At 38.9% G+C, this 18676-nt stretch overlaps 1 protein-coding gene across 3 annotated transcripts in view; it reads left to right on the plus strand.

Annotated features, from left to right (window-relative positions):
- The window catches only part of KCNQ5 (potassium voltage-gated channel subfamily Q member 5), a 624758-nt gene that overhangs the window by 126207 nt on the left and 479875 nt on the right, over positions 1–18676 (plus strand). The gene's annotated exons all lie outside the window — the stretch shown is intronic.

Genomic DNA, 18676 nt, shown 5'->3' on the forward strand with positions numbered 1-18676 from the left:
TGGTGATGAGTCCAAATGTTATTAAATTTAATTAATGAAATATTTATAATTAATATAAGTAATGCATTTCATTAAGTATTGTTCATGATTTGTCATTAAAATTCAATTTAATTATATCAATAGAATTTTAATGGAATTTAATCTAACATTACCACGCAGCTTAATAATTCGAATTTTAAAATAAATTTGTTGTAAATACAGGTCCATTTTCGTTTTCCATTATAATAAATGAAAACAGAGCCTAATGGCAATTTCACAGATTCAATTTATTAACATCTCTAGTAGTGACATACCAATATTATGCTGCAATAAACATATGTCCTTTTAAAATCCTGATCCCATTAGGGATCTATTGGGTCTATGCTTGTGTTCACTTTGTATCTTCTACAAGCAGCTTATAAAGGAAAGACACTGGAGCTTGATGCAACTTTCTGTTTTGTATTCTTACCAGAGCTGCGGCCTTAATCTTCTCTCTGGTGTACCCTGCCCACCTCATGGATACGTCCTAACTGAAGGGAAAATAAAGTATTGGACATAGTATGAATTTTTGTCATTGCTGCCCTCACAATAAGGTTTTGCTGCAATAACAAAAGAAAAATAAAGCCTCAGATCTCAGTGGCCTGAAGAGCAAACCCCTATTTCCCTCTCATGTGCTCTTCTGCAGGAGCTTGGTGGACCCTTAAACCCCGAGACCCAGGCCAATGGATGCTCAACCAACCTGTGCTTCCACAACCACCAGCCCAGAGAAGCTGCCGGCAATTATGTCCTTGTGCTTAAACCTTCCTCCTGGACAGGACACACCACCAACTCTGCTCACGTTCATTGGCCAAAGCAAGTCCAAGGCCACAAACACTTCACAAGGAGAGGGGAAGTCTGGTGCACCAGAGGTCTATGAGGAGGCGGGCAGGCACCACTGTGATCAGTGATGAGCTCTAACAATTATTGCAAGTATTTAAACCTGGAACGGTAGCTTGTTTATCCCGACACAAGTTGAGTTTTGTCTTGAAATGGTAGTGAGGACTGTTATGTAATTTTCTACTATGAATTGTATAAATGTGCACTCAAGATTTAAGACATACACACCATTATTAGGAATATTTTATGTATATATAAAATATGCTAGAAATATATATATATACTAGAAATATATATATATTAGGGCTATTTTATGTTTATATACTAGAAATATATATTATGGTATATATTTTTATATATACTAGAAATATATATGAAGTGTCTTTATATAGCGGGCTACTGTCCATGGAGTCACAAGTACTGGAGATGACTGAGCAGGCATACATGTCTTTATATATAATATGCATATTATATTACATATACTAGAAATACATCATAATATGTGTTATATATATATATATATATATATATATATATATGCATGCTAGAAATATACATACATATATATTAGGAAAACAGTAAGACAGAGGGTCAGAACACTTGTTCCCTCCCATTCCTTCAGTGGGACTGGGAAGATTTTTTGAGAATCACCAGTTAAGAACTGGATACTGAAAAATGGGAGGGACATGGATTTATGGAGAGGAAAGGATGAGCTAAAATACAAAGAAGAAAAATTCAACACAAAAATTCTGATTTCTGGGCTATTCTTAATGAGCACATTTATGTTGTTTTTGCTAAAATATCAAGACCTTTTAATCCAGTGACTCAGCTTTTCTGTCTCCACTTCTCCTGCATTTGGTCTTATTGCTTTGCCATTTAAAACTCTACAGTGGGAGAGATGTTGAAAACTGGGTCCATTGCTCATGTGCACTGTGGCTCCTTAAACCTAGAAAGATCAATTGAGAAATTATTGGTCCTTCACATTTGTTTTATCACTTCTGATCATTTCATTGCTTGAATTGTGCTCTCCAGACTTCATGATTCATTATAGTATCAGATCAATAAAAGATTAAATGTTTTCATCAACTGAGTGTAAGTAACTGTCACACTCCTCAGTGTCCAGGACCCTCCTCCAATGGCAGCAGTCAAGGTCAGGATTGGTCAGGGTACTTGCAATTTTTCCTTAGTTTTACTACTACATTTTAGCCTATGTTTATGGCTTTCTCAGTGGCTCAGTGGGTAGAGAATCCATCTGCAATGCAGGAGACACAGGAGATGTGAGTTCAATCCCTGGTCCAGGAAGATCCCCTGGGAAGGGAATGACAGCCCACTCCAGTATTCTTGCCTGGGAAATCCCATGGACAAACCAAAGGGTCACAAAGAGTTGGACACGACTGAGCAACTGAGAGAGAGAGAGAGCGTATGTTTGTAGAATTGCAGCCATGGTCTCTTTAAACTGAGTTTACATTTTGCAGTGAAATTAAAGCAACTTTTGGAGACAAAAATTATTTGCCTCCTTGATGTTAGTCATAGTGAATTTCCAACTCTTCTTAAAGGATGTGGTTGTATTTTTTCTCTGGATTGCCATAATAAATTACCACAAATTGAGTGGCTTAGAATGGCAGAATTTTATTCTCTCATGGTTTTGAGGCCAGAAGTCTGAAGTCAAGGTGTGGGAAGGTCATATTTCTTTTGAAGGCTCCAGAGAAGAGTCTCTTCACCTCTTCCCAGTTTCTAGGGATGCCCGTGAGTCCTCAGCATTTCTTGGCTTGTAGCACATCACTCCAGCCCTGCCTCCGTCGTCACCTGGCTATTTCCCCTCTGTCTTCCTTGTATATCTCTGTGTCTCTGTCTTAAGGGGTTTAAAGCCCATCATGACCTCATTTTAACTGTATTACATTTGCAAAGACTCTGTTTCCAAACAGAATCTCCTTGACAGGTACCATAGGTTAGGACTTAACCTCTATTGGAGGGACATGGTTCAATGCACAGCGATTATTGAAGCTTTTCTGTAATTCTGTAGCACACTGTTTGCAAGACCCTGGGGAATGCCCCCTCTCCCAGCCTCAAAATCCAGACTAATTTCATTAAGACAAGTCCCTGTGCTTCTGATTGCCACAATTTTTAAAATTCTGCATCATTGTTTACATGCCCTGTGACCTGGTTCCTTGGAAGCAGTTCTCCTTCTCATGATTTTGTTGGTGGGACTTGTCAAACTTTTACCTTCCTTTAAAAAGCATCAGGAGGCAGTTCAGATGAACCAGAGGAGACATGCCAGTGACAAAGGGTGAGTCATTCTTTCCCTCCACCAGGGATCTCTGACAGATACTAATGGTAGCTGTCATTGAACTAAATGTGAAGCAAAGGTAAAAGAAAATAAGGCTTGCACTGCTTTAATGAAGATACTTAAAATTGCTTTCCCTTCTTGCTTTTCAACTTTTACATTGGATACAGTTAGCTAAATGCTTTAAAATAAATCTAAGCAAAATCTTGGAATACCATCTTTCCTTTCAAAGTAACATTAATATAATTTTACATGTAGGAAACAGAAAAACAGTTAGAAAATGCCATTTGGGATAATAAACTGAGACTCAACGGTGCCAGATCATACAGTGGTCCCTCCCACCCCCCTTATCCACAGTTTCCCTTTCTTTTGTCTCAGTTATCCGAGGTCAACTATGATTTTAAATATTAATTGGAAAATTCCAGAAATAAATAATTTATAATTTTTAAGTGCACACCCATTCTCAGTAGTGTGATGAAATCTTGTGTCATCCTGTCTGAGATCCCCAACCACTGATAATGATCCAGTCTCCCTGATCCAGAATCACTCAAAAGAGATGGTCCTTCTGACTTATCACCTAAAGGTTAACAGTGACCTACTACTAGGTCACAATGTCTGTGTCATTCACTCATTTCATCTCATCATACAGGCATTTTATCCTCTCATATCAGCACAGGGAGGCTGAAGACTGTACAATAGGATGTTTTGTATCTTTTTGCACATAACTTTTGGAGAATGCAATGGCACCCCACTCCAGTAGTTTTGCCTGGAAAATCCCGTGGACGGAGGAGCCTGGTGGGCTGCAGTCCATGGGATCGCTGAGGGTTGGACACGACTGAGCGACTTCACTTTCACTTTTCACTTTCCTGCATTGGAGAAAGAAATGGCAGCCCACTCCAGTGTTCTTGCCTGGAGAATCCCAGGGACAGGGAAGCCTGGTGGGCTGCCGTCTATGGGGTCGCACAGAGTCGGACACGACTGAAGTGACTTAGCAGCAGCAGCACATAACTTTTATTAACATATATTGTTATATATATTTTTTGTTATTAGCTATTGTTGTTAATCCTCACTATGCTTAATTTATAAGTTAAACATTATTGTGTGTTAGTTGCTCAGTCATATTGTTGCAATCCCATGGACTGTAGCCCGCCAAGCTCTTCTGTCCATGGGATTCTCCAGGTAAGAATACTGGAGTGCTTGCCATTCCCTTCTCCAGGGGATCTTCCTGACCCAGGGGTTAAACCTGGGTCTCCCTCATTGTAGGCAGATTCTTACCATCTGAGCCACCTGGGAAGTCCAGACTTGATCATAGGAATGTATTTATAGGAAAAAATACAGTATACGTAGAGTTCAGCACTATTAATGATTTTGGACATCCACTGTGGGTCTTGGAACACATCCTCTGAAAGTGGTGGGAAGGACTATAAGTTGAGACCCAAGAGCATCCTTTTGTATTAAACTATATTGTGTGTGGTGTGGTGTGCTCAGTCATGTCTGACCCTTTGCAACCCCATGGACTGTAGCCACCAGGCTCCTCTGCCCATGGCATTTCTAGGCAAGGATACTGGGGTAGATTGCCATTTCCTTCTCCAAACTATATTACTATGTGAAATTAACACATACCATACATTATATATACTAATGTAGTGATTGCCCAAAGGGGTGAAGTGACTTGATTCTATCTAATAGAATTGCAAACACTTTTAATTATAATAATGAAAGATGATATGTTGCAATGTAATCCTGCCAAGAAGGAGACGAGCATGGATTTTGAGGTCTCCTAAGGATTATGTTATTTTATCTTTCCTATACGGACCTGTCCTTAGTTTAGGGAGCTTTACTTGGTAGCCAATTATAAATAAGTAACTTGAGTCACATCCCAAAACAAGTGAATCAGAAGCTACACTTTAAACAAACTATTATATACAAAATGGGTAAACAAGGTCCTACTTTATAGAACAGGGAATTATATTCACTATCCTGTGATAAACCATACTAGAAAAAATATAAAAAAGAATGTATGTATATATATATGAATAGCTTAGTTGTATAGCATAAATTGATACAACATTCTGAATCAACTATATGTCAGTAAAATACATTTTAAACATAAAAATTAAAGAAAAATGTGCATTTTAATAAGATCCTCAAGTGAGCTGAATACACATTAAAATTTGTGAAGCTGATATGACTTGACTATAACTGAAAGATGATTAAATTCCTACACTTTACTCTTTCATAGTTTTTTTTAAGCTGATGTTTACACCTTCATCAAGAGATATGAGGCCTATGCTAATAAAAATGATTTTATTGATTACTTTGGGTGAAAATCTCCTTAAATCAGGCAGATGTTCTTAAATAGCTTGTAAACAGATTGTCAGAATGGAGAGCGCAGCAGATTAGGACAAACAGCCCCTGTCGATGCCACAGACTGGCCAGGAGAGCTCAACGGGAAGAAGAGGGCCCTAGTGTTGTATTGAAGCAAATCCCAAGTGTGTAGTGTGCCAGGGAAAGTTCATGCTTTCCCTGCACTGGCTCTGACACGTTCACACATGAATGTACTTCATTCAGAAGAAGTCAAGGCTCTAAACTGGCATAGTCTGACTTTATTAGAAGCACATGTATCATGGTTCACCCACTCCCTGGCCACCGGTGGTTTGTCCATGACTCAACTCTTGAATAAAGGGAGTTGACACTTGGATCTCAAACAAATCTAAATTACAGATTTATTTTCTTCCTCTTCATATTTCTCCTCCTTGCTCATTGCCATGACAGACCTTACAATTCAGAGAAGTCTGAATAAACTACAAAAGGAATTCTCAACACTCCAAGCATTTTCATTCAAAGGCAAGTCCTGACTCTGATATTTAGACTGAGGTTCTGTGAAAAGTTCAAACAGAATGCTGACTTCTCCAGCCAATTAGAGAGAGTGATTTTTGTTTATAGTTTAAAGCCACCTGGTCCTGAGGTGTTTTCACTTTGGTGCTTATTTTTTTAGTCGAAGATAGGAATTATTTTCATTCAGAAATATGCTTTGGATAACATCAGTCATTTGCTTAATCCTCAGATACCCCTGTTCATGAAATCCTGTGGGCAAATTAAAACCATTAATATTCTGTAAACTTCAGTCCCTGCTGTTAAAACTCACCTTCAACCACTTCCTCCAACTGCTCACAAGGAGCCAAAAGGAAGGATTTGAACTTCATTACATTTTATTTCTCCTGCTGTGCTCTGCTTTCCATTCCACTGAGAATGGCAGGGAGATGGTCCAAACACAGGTAGGTAGATGGAAAAATACAGGCTGCAGAAAGCCCACATATGGAATAATCAAGCTCTTAATGGTCACAACGTTTTTATATATTTTCATTTCCATTTATGTAATCCCATTAGAGTTGTTTTGACATAACACTGAGTCATTTGATTTTTCTTTTCATAGGGTATTTTTTTTTGTTTCTTCAGCATCATCTAATTAAAAGCAAACATAAATTAATATAGCCTGTCAAGGAAATACTCACCATTCATGGTCCCATTATAATTATAATAACGACACTATCCAAAAAGGCAAAACCATTTTTTAAACCCATAATTAACTTATCACTTATAATTTTTAATTTGAAAAGTAAATACCATGGAGTTAATGTTCATAAAACCTTGGTCTGTATTCCTTGCTATCAAAATGGTATTCAGAATAACTTGCATGGCAAATTCTACATACTTTTTATAAATGGGGAAACTTCAGTGACTGAGAGGAAAATAACCTGTCCTCCATTGAGTCATTCACAAACATTGGAAAGAAATTCTCAAATGCATTTCCTGAAAGAGTGTTTTGTGAGTTCACATGCGCTACTTATATCCAGCGTGAAGGAATGCCCTGGTAATAAATAATCTTTGAAGTCTAATGATTAAGTATTTAGTAATAAAGATTCACTAGAAACCAAATGCAAACTAGTTTTCAAAAGAGAAAATATTCCATTTCAACATATAGGCTTGGAAATAGCACAGCTTAAAATTTACTCATATCAGATAACCCTCAGTGAGTTACTGATGTATTAATACTTTGGGATTATTTTATGAACAATAAAACTAGATGATGGTAGATTTTGGTCATAGGGTGAGCTATCACTATTAATGAATCATAAGTAATAAAGAGTAAAAGTAATAAGCTTTTTTTTTCTTCAGTTGAAGTGATTTTTTATATTGCCACAATATGGGGCTTTTTAAATCCATTTGATTTAAAAAGCCACAACACAGATAATTCAGAATGTAAAGGCCACCCTATGATCAAGTACAGTTCTTTTTGATACATTAAAGTCCTTGAATTTGGAATTAAAAGGCTCTGAATTAAATAGATACGTAATTCTAAAAAAAAAAAAAAAAAAAAAAAACACCCTGATCTATTGGTCACACTTCTGATTTTGTGTCTTATAAGCAAATCTATAAGGATGCCAGGGGTGTAACTTGCTGGAAATAAATCCCTTCACCTGTTTATAGTATCCTAAAAAAGACTGTCCTGTTCAATCTTCCCACTTCCATCCCTCAACATGTATTTAGTGACTTTCATCAATTAATGCCACTCAACAATATACACCTTCAAAGGATGCCAACTGACCAAAGATATTCTAAATCTTCCCTTGGAGAGAACTGGCAGTGCATGCAAAACAATGGCTGACCTGTTGTCACCCTATTAAGGAGCATACAATTTGGCTCAATTAAAAAAAAGAAAAAAAGTGTTCCAAATTAGCTTTAATACAAGAAGGATTATCCAAGGCAGAGGTGGGGGAGGTAAAGGCATAGAGGGGGAGTTATATATACATTTGAACTGGAACCTAAGGGGTAGACAGTGCTTTTGATAGAAATGTTGGAAACTAATTCTAAGTGGTGGGTCCAGTATGAGCTGAGGCACAGGCTCAGGAGAGCCTAGGTGCATTTAGGTAGTGAAGCATCTGGTGAGGTCTGGACTCAGAGTGGAAACAAGAGCTAGAAAATATGGATGAAAATGTAGGTTGAAGCCATAATTGAGGCGACTTAATAACACCCTATGGACTGAAGATGATTCCTGTTGGTAACGGGACCATGAAAGGATGTTTGGTGAGTTGAGTGTTTCTGTCATCGAAGCATATTCACTTTCATTATAAAAAGAATAATACAGAGAAAATATATATACTTGGGATATAAAGTCATCAAACAGTTTAACTCACTTGAAATTGCCACTTTTAAAAACCAGTAACAGTTGAATATCATCAGTTTTCACATTAATAAATTCATTCCCAAGTCACAAATTGGTACTTTGTCTTGTTTTATGAAAAGATACTCTGAAAATGTAATTAAGATTGAGTGAGACATCTCTATGATTTAGTGAAAAACTATTTACACTTCTATTGGCTACCTTTTCTGTCCTCAGAACAGATAGATATATACCCCCATCCTCACCCATCTAGGGCAGACAGAATGAAAAAGACAATCACAGAAAACTAACCAAAGTGATCCCATGGATCACAGCTTTGTCTAACTCAATGAAAATATGAGCCATGTCGTGTGGGGCCACTCAAGATGGACAAGTCATGGGGGAGAGTTCTGACAGAATGTGGTCCACTGGAGAAGGGAATGGCAAGCCACATCAGCATTCTTGCCTGGAGAATGCCATGAACAGTATGAAAAGACCAATAAGTGTGACACTGAACTTCTGATGACACGTATCTTCTGACAAGAAGCATGACACTGATGAACTTCAAAAGTCAGTAAGTGCCCCATAATGCTGCAGGAGGGGAGTGGACAAGGAACTCCAGAAGGAATGAAGAGCTGAGCCAAGGTGGAAACAGCGCCCACTTGTGGATGCGACTGGTAGTGAAAGTAAAGTTTGATGCTGTAAAGAACAATATTGCATAGGAACCTGGAATGTTAAGTCCGTGAATCACGGTAAATTGGAAGTGGTCAAATAGGAGAAGGCAAGAGTGAACATCAACAGTTTAGGAAATGGACAAGAAAGGGTGAACTTAATTCAGATGACCATTATATCTACTAATGTGGGCAAGAATCCCTTAGAAGAAATGGAGTAGCCCTCATAGTAAACAAGAGTCAAAAATGCAGTACTTGGATGCAATCCCAAAAATAACAGAATGATCTCTGTTTGATTCCAAGGCAAACCATTCAGTGTCACAGTAATCCAAGTCTATGCCCCAAACACTAATGCCAAAGAAGCTGAAGCTAACAGTTCTATGAAGACCTACAGGACCTTCTAGAACTAACACCAAAAAAAGATGTCCTTTTCATTATAGGGGACTGGAATGCAAAAGTAGGAAGCAAAGAGATACCTGGAGTAACAGGCAAATTTGGCCGTGGAGTATAAAATGAAGCAGGGCAAAGGCTAACAGAGTTTGCCAAGAGAGCGCACTGGTCAGAGCAAACACCCTCTTCCAACAACACAAGAGAAGACTCTACACGTGGACATCATCAGATGGTCAATAAAAAAATCAGATTGATTATATTCTTTGCAGCCAAAGTTGGAGAAGCTCTATACAGTCAGCAAAAACAAGACCTGGAACTGACTGTGGCTCAGATCGTGAATGCTTTATTGCAAAATTCAGCCTTAATTTGAAGAAAGTAGGAAAATGACTAGACTATTAAGGTATGACCTAAATCAAATCCCTTATGATTATACAGTGGAAGTGGCAAATAGATACAAGGCATTAGATCTGATAGAGTACCTGAAGAACTATGGATGGAGATTCATAACACTGTACAGGAGGCAGTGATCAAAATCATCCCCAAGGGGGGAAAAATGCAAAAAGTCAAAATGACTATCTGAGGAGACCTTACAAATACCTGAGAGAGAAGAGAAGTGAAAGGCAAAGGAGAAAAGAAAGATAATTATCTGAATGCAGAGTTCCAAAGAATAGCAAGGAGAGATAAGAAAGCCTTCCTCAGTGATCAATGCAAAGAAATAGAGGAAAACAAGAGAGTGGGAGAGACTAGAGATCTCTTAAAGAAAATTAGAGATACCACGGGAACATTTCATGCAAAGATGGGCTCAATAAAGGACATAAGTGGTATGGACCTAACAGAAGCAGAAGATATTAAGAAGAGGTGGCAAAAATACACAGAAGTACTATACAAAAGAGATCTTAATGACTGAGATAACCATGATGGTGTGATCACTCACCTAGAGCCAGACATCCTGGAATGTGAAGTCAAGTGGGAAGCATCACTATAAACAAAGCTACTGGAGATGATGTAATTTCAGCTGAGCTATTTCAAATCCTAAAAGATGATGCTGTGAAAGTGCTACACTGAATATGCCAGCAAATTTGGAAAACTCAGCAGTGACTATAGGACTTGAAAATGTCAAAACCAATACAATATTGTAAAGTTAAAAAATAAAATAAAATATTAAAAAAAAAGAAAATGTCAGTTTTCTTTCTAATCCCAAAGAAAGACAATGCCACAAGAATGTCCAAACTGCTGCACAATTGCACTCATCTCACACACTAGCAAAGTAATGCTCAAAATTCTCCAAGCCAGACTTCAAGAGTACATGAAACAAGTGAGAAATTTCAGATGTTCAAGCTGGATTTGGAAAAGGCAGAGGAACCAAAGATCAATTTGCCAACATCTGTTGGATCACAGAAAAAGCAAGAGAATTCCAGAAAAAACATCTACTTCTGCCTCATTGACTAGGCTAACGCCTTAGACTGCGTGGATCACAACAAACTGTGGAAAATCCCTAAAGAGATGGGAATACCAGACCACCTGACCTGCCTCCTGAGAGAACTGTATACAGGTTATGAGGCACCAGTTAGAACCAAACATGGAACAACAGACTGGTTCCAAATTGGGAAAGGAGTACATCAAGCCTGTATATTGTCACCTGGCTTATTTAACTTATACGCAGAGTATATCATGAGAGATCCTGGACTGAATGAAGCACAAACTGAAATCAAGCTTGCTGGGAGTAATAGCAATAACCTCAGATATGCAGATGACACCACCCTTATGGCAGAAAGTGAAGAAGAACTAAAGAGCCTCTTGATGAAAGTGAAAGAGGAGAGTGAAAAAGCTGGATTAAAATTCAACATTCAAAAAACGAAGATCATGGCATCCGGTCCCATCACTTCATGGCAAATAGATGGGAAAACAATGGAAACAGTGAGAGACTTTACTTTCTTGGGCTCCAAAATCACTGCAGATGGTGACTGTAGCCATGAAATTAAAAGACGCTTGCTCCTTGGAAGAAAAGCCATGATAAACCTAGACAGTATATTGAAAGGCAGAGACATTACTTTTCCAACAAAGGTCTGTATAGTCAAAACTATTTTTTTTCCCAGTAGTCATGTATGGATGTGAGAGTTGGGCCATAAAGAAGGCTGAGTGCCAAAGAACTGATGCTTTTGACCTGTGGTGTGGAGAAGACCCTTGAGAGTCCCTTAGATGGCAAAGAAATCAAACTAATCAATCCTAAGGGAAATCAGTCCTGAATATTCATTGGAAGGACTGATGCTGAAACTAATACTTCAATACTTTGACCACCTGATGTGAAGAACCAACTCACTGGAAAAGACCCTGATGCTGGGAAAGATTTAAGGCAGGAGTAGAAGGGGATGACAGAGGACACGATGGTTGGATGGCATCACTGACTCAATGGACATGAGTTTGAGCAAGGTCCAGGAGATAGTGATGTACAGGGAAGCCTGGCATGCTGCAGCCCATATAGTTGCATAGAGTCGGGCATGACAGAGTGAGTGACTGAACCACAGCTCTCCATTAATTGTTGTTATATTCCCATTAAGGGTTAATTATGGCTGGAATGTTTACATAAACTTCCCCAAATCATTAGCAAGTAAATGGTAGAGTTGGATTTCAAAGGCATATCTTTTACTTTTTCTCTGAGACTTGGGCTTTGATATTTATTGCATACAGGGGCTAAGCTATTTCTGAAGCCTGCAGCAACTGTTTAGTGAAAAATTGTAGGTTTGTTGAATGTATGCCCTGAAGAAGACATAGAATCAGGTCCTGGATGAACAGTTGTCACCCAGAGAGACATTGTCCTTTTTTCTTGCTGAGCTTATATTTGAGTTGGGAGATGGATTTTAAATTATTGGTATTGGGAGGTACATTTTTTTTAAAGAAAGAACACTAATTACAAACTAAATGCTTCACCAAAATCTAGTTGTGTGCTACAAGACAGAATGCCAGTTAATACTAAGTGCTTAAGAGGATGATCCTAATGCCAGGGTGGGAAAAATAGCCTTGGGCATTTAAGCTATGAGATGAGGATGAGTAGGCATTGACAAGTAAAAGAAATGAGAGGATTTTAGGCAAAGAAAATAGCTTTTTTCTATTTTTGCTTTCTTCAAAATATAACTCTATCTCAAGGCAGATGAGTAGGGCAGCAAAAGCCAGGGATTTAAGAACATATTAGTTCCACTCAGGCCCCACCACACCCACTGATAATGGGCATCATTGGCAGCCTGAGCACCACCGCGGTCCACGTATAAATAGGATCCCCGCACCTGCCTGACTCGTCTCCGTCCTGTTGGGCACACAGTTCATTCTGACAAGTAGGAAATTGGATGAGGGGATCTGGAAGCCTTGTTTCTGTGCTAGCAATCTGCGACAATGTGTTTCTGGCCCTCATAGTGCTCGCATTTGAATTCATGGTTTTATCAGAAATAGAGCATAGCAAATATACACAGCGATGAAGGGCAGAAAGGGAAGAAAGTCTCGACTGATCGAGACTCTTCTAGATTCCAGAGGAATGGTTTTTGATGAGACAGGAAAACTATGTGCCATTGTGCATGTTTGAATGTTATTTATAAATTAAAATTGAGTGCATTTTCTTACTTGCTAAAAACAGAAAATTTGCTTTCATATAAGAAAGGTTTTAATTTATTATTGAAACAGACAAATGATGTCAAATGTTAATTTATAGTATGTAGGATACCATGAGAAAATCGAGATTTTGGAAAAGAAATCATGGGGTAAACTAGTTTATGGTTACTTTTCAATCCTTTCTTTATTCTGGTACTGAATTGCTGAATAGAGCAGAATTCAAACTCTGCTGTCCTTTGGTTGCTAAGTACTGTCCAACTCCTTGTGACCCCATGGACTGTAACATGCCAGGCTCCTCTGTCCTTCACTATCTCCTGGAATTTTCTCTAATTCTGTTGAGTCAGTGATGCCATAAAACCATCTCATCCTCTGTTGCCCACTTCTCCGCCTGCCCTCAATCTTTCCCAGCTTCAGGGTCTTTTCCAATGAGTCACATCTTAGCATCAGGTGGTCAAAGTGTTGGAGCTTCAGCATCAGTCCTTCCAATGAATATTCAGGATTGATTTCCTTTAGGATTGACTGGTTTGTTCTTTTTGCAGTCCAAGGGACTCTCAAGAGTCTTCTCTAGCTCCACAATATGAAAGGATCAATTCTTTGGCACTCAGCCTTTTTTATGGTCCAGCTCTCACATTGTACATGACTACTGGAAAAACTATAGCTTTGACTATATGGTTCTGTGTCAGCAAAGTGATGTCTCTGCTTTTTGATACACTATCTAGGTTTTCCATAGCTTTCCTTCCAAGGAGCAAGTGTCTTTTATTTTCATGGGTGCAGTCACCATCTGCACTGATTTTGGAGACCAAGAAAATAAAATCTGTCACTGCTTCCACATTTTCCCCTTCTACTTGTCATTAAGTGATGGGACTAGGTGCCATGATCTTAGTTTTTTGAATGTTGGGTTTTAAGTCAGTTTTTTCATTCTCCTCTTCCCCATGCATCAAGAGGCTCTTGAGTTCCTCTTGACTTTCTGCTATTAGAGTGGTAATATCTACATATATGAAGTTGTTCGTATTTCTCCCAGCAGTCTTGATTCCAGTTTGTGATTCATCCAGCCTGGCATTTCACATGATGTACTCTGAATATAACTTAAATAAGCGGGGTCACAATATACAGCCTTGTCGTTCTTCTTTCAAGTTTGAACCAGTCAGTTGTTCTCCGTCCAGTTCTATTAATAACTGTTGCTGCTTTATCTGCATACAGGTTTCTCAGGAGACAGGTTAGGTGGTCTGGTACACCCATCTCTTTAAGAATTTTCCAGTTTATTGTGATCCACACAGTTAAAGGCTTTAGTGCAGTCAATGAAGCAGAAGTACATATTTTGCTGGAATTCCCTTGCTTTCTCCATGATCCAGCAAATGTTAGCAAGTTGAAGTTTCGTTCCTCTGCCTTTTCCAAACCTAGCTTACACTTCTAGAAGTTCTCTATTCAGGTACGGCTGAGGCCTAGCTTGAATAATTTTGAGCATAACCTTGCTAACATGTGAATTGAGCCCAAATGTATGGTAGTTTGAACTTTCTTTGGCATTGTCATTCTTTAGGATTTGAATGAAAACTGACCTTTTCCGGTCCTTTGGCCACACCTGAGTTTTCCAAATTTGTTGACGTATTGAATGCAAGACTTTAACAGCATCATCCTTTAGGATTTTAAATAGCTCAGGTGGAATTTCATCACCTCCATTAGCTTTGTTTGTAGTAATGCTTCCTAAAGCCCACTTGACTTCACACTGCAGGATAACCAGCTCTGGGTGAATGACCGCACTATTGTGGTTATCTGGCTCATTAAGACTTGTTTTTGTATAGTTCTTCTGTGTATTGTTGCCACCTTTTTATTCTCTTATGCTGCTTTTAGGTCCTTAACTTTTTGTCCTTTATTGTGACAATCCTTGTATAAATATTCCCTTGATATCTCCAATTTTCTTAAAGATATATCTAATCTTTCCCATTCTATTGTTTTCCACTAGTGCTTTGCATTGTTCATTTAAGGTCTATTTATCTTTCCTTGCTATTCTCTGGGACTTTGCATTTAGTTGGGTATATATTTCCCCTTCTCCCTTGCTTTTCACTTCTCTGCTTTTCTCAGCTATTTATAAAGCCACCTCAGGCAACCATTTTGCCTTCTTGCATTTTTTTTTTCCTTTTGGATAGGTCACTGCCCCCTGCACATTGTAACACACCTCTGTCCGTAGTTCTTCAGACAGTCTGTCTCCCAGATCTGATCCTTTGAATCTATTCATCACCTCCACTGTATAATCATAAGGGATTTGATTGAGGTCACACCTGAATGGCCTAGTGGTATTCCCTACTTTCTTCAATTTAAGCCTGAATTTTGCAATGAGGAGTTTATGATCTGAGCCACTCCAGGTCTTGTTTTTGTTGGCTATATAGAGCTTCTCCATCTTTTGCTACAAAGAACAAAATTGATTTGTTTTCAGTATTGACCATGTGATGATGTCCATGTGTAGAGTCATCTCTTGGTTTGTTGGGAAAGGGTGTTTGCTATGACCAGCATGTTCTCTTGACAAAACTCTGGTAGCTTTTGCCCTACTTCAAGCACAAACTTGCCTGTTATTCTGGGTATCTGTTGACTTCCTACTTTGCATTCCAACTCCCTATGATTAAAAGGACATCCATTTTTGGTGTTAGTTCTAGAAAGTGTTGTCAGTCTTCATAGAACCAGTCATTTTCAGCTTCTTCACCATCAGTGGTTGAGGCATAGACTTGGATTACTGTGGTACTTAATGGTTTGAGTTGGAAATGAGCCAAGATCATTCCGTCCTTTTTGAGACTGCACCCAAGTGCTGCATTTCAAAATTTGCCCATTCCTGTTCATTTTGGTTTACTGATTCCTAAGATGTCAATGTTCACTCTTGCCATCTCCTGCTTGACCACATCCAGTTTATCTTTTTCATGGACCTACCATTCCAGGTTTCTACGCAGTATTGTTCTTTACAGCATCAGACTTTACTTTCACCACCAGACACATTCACAGCTGAGCATAATTTCCGCTTTGGCCCAGTCACTTCATTCTTTCTGGAGCTATTAGTAACTGCCCTCTATTCCTCCCCTGTAGCATATTGAATACCTTCTGACCTGAGGTGCTCATCTTCCGGTGTCATATTTTTTTGACTTTTCATACTATTCATGGGGTTCTACAGGCAAGAATACTGGAGTGGGTTGCCATTTCCTCCGCCAGTGGACCATGTTTTGTCAGAACACTTCACTATGAGCTGTCCATCCTGAGTGGCCCTGCACAGCATAGCTCATAGCTTAATTGAGTTACACCAGACTCTTCGCCATGATGGAGCTGTGATCCATGCAGGGGATTGCTGCTGCTGCTGCTAAGTTGCTTCAGTCGTGTCTGACTCTGTGTGACCCCAGAGAAGGCAGACCACTAGGCTCCCCCGTCCCTGGGATTCTCCAGGCAAGAACACTGGAGTGGGTTGCCATTTCCTTCTCCAATGCATGAAAATTAAAAGTGAAAGTGAAGTCTCTCAGTCGTGTCCGACTCCTAGCGACCCCACGGACTGCAGCCTACCAGGCTCCTCCATCCATGGGATTTTCCAGGCATGAGTACTGGAGTGGGGTGCCACTGCCTTCTCCAATGCCAGGGATTAGCCCCTTCCTATACTGTTTGTTTCATTTAGGGACTTTTAATGTTCTGCCGAAGTCCAACACTAATATAATTCTAGGTTTTGGTGACTATGAATAAAACTGCTATAAACCTTCTCAGAGAGGTCTTTGTGAGTAATTTTATGTGGATAAATATGTAGAAGAAATAACCCTGTGTTATATAGGGAATGTATATTAATTTATAGGAAACCGCCAACTTTTTTCCCCAAAGTGGCTCTATCATTGTGCATTCCAGTCAGCAAGGTGAGAGTTTCAGTAGCTCATTGTCTAGACCAGCACATGTTGGAGACAGATTTTAAAAATTTAGTCTTTTTTGTTGTTGTATAGTGGTGTCTTACTGTAGTTTTAATTTGCATTCCTCTAATAGCAATGGGTGATGAGTATGTTTACGTGTTACCTGCTACCCATTTTTCTGCTTAGGTGAAGTATTTTAAAATATTTTGCCCATTTCTTAAATGAGTTCTTTGTTTTTCATTATTGATTATAAGAGTTCTGTATAAATTCTGAATGGAAGAGTTTTTAATTAGATATATGTTCTGTGAATATTTCCTCAGAATCCCTGACTTTTCATCTTCTTAGCAGTCTCTTTTTAAATTATGTAGATTCTTTGAAATTTCCTACATATACATCATGTGGTGTGCAAATGAAAGACACTTTTAGTTATTCCTTTCTAATCCACATACCCTTTATTTCTTTTTTGTGCTTAATTGCTTTGGTTAGAACTGCTACTTCAAGGCTGAATAGGAGTCGTGAGAGCAGAGACTTGCCATGTTCCTGATCTTAGGTGAAAGCTTTCATTCTTTCATCAGTAAGTGTGATGTTAATTATGGGTTTGTTGTGGGTACCCTTTTTTAAGTTGAGGAAGTTACTTTCTATTCCTAGCTTACTGAGGGTTTTTATTATAAAGATACTGAAATTTGTCAAATACTTTTTCCACATCCAGTGAGATATTTGTATTATTAGTAGTACAGCTATTGTTAGTCACTGAATATTGAATCAATCTTACATTTCTAGGAGAAAAGCACTTTGACATAATATATTCTCTTTTTTGTACCACTGGGTTTTGTTGTATTTTGAGAACATATTTTATATCAGTGATTCTTACCTGGGGATGATTTTGCCTCCCAGGGGATCTTTGACAATGTCTGCAGACATGTTTGATTGTTACAACTAGGAAGAGGAGGAGGGTTTGCTGTTGGCATCTCGAGGGTAGAGGCCAGGGATGCTGCTAAACACCCTGAATTGCACAGGAAAGCTCCCAGTAACAACAACAACAAAAATTACCTGGTTATAATTGTCAATAGTGACAAGCTTGAGACATCCTACTTATAAATTCCAAATGTTTATAATTTATCCACATATGTTTTAAGGCCCAGAAGATTTGTGCTACACCACTTCAGTCGTGTCTGACTCTTTGCAACCCTGTGGACTATAGCCTGTCTGATTCCTCTGTCCATGGGATTTTCCAGGCCAAAATACTGAAGTGTGTTGCCATGCCCTCCTCCAGGGGATGTTCCCGACCCAGGGATCAAACCCATGTGTTCTCCTATGTCTCTTGAATTGCAGACAGATTCTGTACTGCTGAGCCATGAGGAACTAACTTAGTGAATGTTCAATGTACATGTTATGTGCGTTCTCTTGGGGTGGGTTAGGAGTGCTGTTGTTTAATGTTAGGTCAAGTTGCTGAAGGTGGTATTAAGGCCTCTGCAGTGTGGCTGAGTCACCTCCTTGTTCTGTGGATGGCTGAGCAGAGGGTGCAGACACCTGTAATTATGAACCTGTCACCTCCCCTTTCAGCTCTGTAAGCTTTGCTTCACATTTTTATAAATTCTTGAAAAATGGAACTCTATCATTACATAATGTTCCTCTTATTCCTAGAAACATTTCTTATTCCAGAGCACACTCTCTTATATTAATATAGCAATCCAACTTTCTTTTGATTAGAGTTTGTTTGGCATATTTTTTTCATCCCTTGTTATCTATCTGTGTCCCTGGTGGCTCAGATGGTAGAGTCTGCCTGCAATGCAAGAGACCTGGGCTCAATCCCTGGGTCAGGAATATCCCCTGGAGAAGGGAATAGCTA

This window comes from Bos indicus x Bos taurus, chromosome 9, assembly GCF_003369695.1.
Source record: "Bos indicus x Bos taurus breed Angus x Brahman F1 hybrid chromosome 9, Bos_hybrid_MaternalHap_v2.0, whole genome shotgun sequence".
NCBI classification, from domain to species: Eukaryota; Metazoa; Chordata; class Mammalia; order Artiodactyla; family Bovidae; genus Bos; species Bos indicus x Bos taurus.